This window comes from Aethalodelphis obliquidens, unplaced genomic scaffold, assembly GCF_003676395.1.
Source record: "Aethalodelphis obliquidens isolate GAN/ISIS:26980383/991018 unplaced genomic scaffold, ASM367639v1 scaffold31, whole genome shotgun sequence".
NCBI lineage: Eukaryota > Metazoa > Chordata > Mammalia > Artiodactyla > Delphinidae > Aethalodelphis > Aethalodelphis obliquidens.
In genome coordinates, this window is record NW_020837975.1 from 17999811 (window position 1) to 18001160 (window position 1350).

Here is a 1350-nt window from a genome sequence, read left to right on the forward strand (position 1 = left end):
GGTTGAAATAGGAGTTACGGGACAGTTGACACTTAAAAAAATGATCACGAACGATTTAATATTAAAGCAGACCTCTCTTGCTTACAATCCTCCCAATGCCTTAGACTTATCAATTTGCTTCAAGCAGAATTGCTTAGGAATCAATTGACTTGAAGGTTATTATTCTCAGCAGACAGTTCAGCCCCTTTTTACATGGCTTAGAAGCTACTGAGTTGAATTGATTGCTCTCTTGCTGGCTTGGTTCTGCAACCGAAAATATTCTTTCCTTCCTTTTTCCCTCCTTCACTTCCTCTCTCTTTTCTTCCAGCCCTCTCTTCCTCCCCATGTTTCCTGTCTTGTTAAGTGGGTCAAACAAACAGGACCTTTATTTTCTTCTCTAGCATCATATTGAACCACAGCAGAAAAACCTGAAGGGTGTTAATGCGCATTTCTGTTTGACAGCCAACCTCAGCTGAGCACTAGTTTTCTTTGCGGCTGTGAACATTTCCCCTGTAGAGAAGGCAAGGATCTCATTAGCACTAACTAACAGATAAAGGTTACCTCTCTGGAGACCTGGATCGCAGGTATTTGGGCTCCCAAATTATTTTTTTTTCTTGACTGCCACTTTGTTAAAACAAAGTTTTTTATCCATTTTTATGTATAAAAGAAAAATACTATATCCTTATATATGCCAAAATCATCCAAATTGCTTCACTAGGATACAGATCTGTTTTACAACATATTAGCATGAGTATTATTACTGCTTGATGAACATTAAGCCCCGGCAGCTGCCGACACAGAAAAACATCGTCATGAAGAGCACGGTTTATGCTGATTGAATTTACACAACACTCAGTGAGCAAGAAGAGACTCAAGAATGGGGGAGAAAATTCCCAAGGTGTCACCTGGGTCCCCGACCTGTGTCTGACACATATCCAAGGCAGTGGTGGTTGAGAGTCCGCCTGCCAAGGCAGGGGACACGGGTTCGTGCCCCGGTCCGGGAAGATCCCACATGCCGCGGAGCAGCTGGGCCCGTGAGCCATGGCCGCTGAGCCTGCGCGTCCGGAGCCTGTGCTCCACAACGGGAGAGGCCGCAACGGTGAGAGGCCCGCGTACCGCAAAAAAAAAAAAAAAAAAAAAAAAAAGACTAGATGCCTCCGCTGCAGGGGGCACAGGTTCGATCGGTCGGGGAGCTAAGATCCAATGTGGCCAAAAAAAAAATGAGATAACATAGGATAGGCTTGGCTAATCTACACACTGAAGAATTGAATATTGACATATTTGGATCATGGAAGAAAAACGTTCAAGTGTTCACCAGTTATTAATTAGAGACTCAAGCATGACTCTGGGAACGTGCTTTTCATTTTAAAG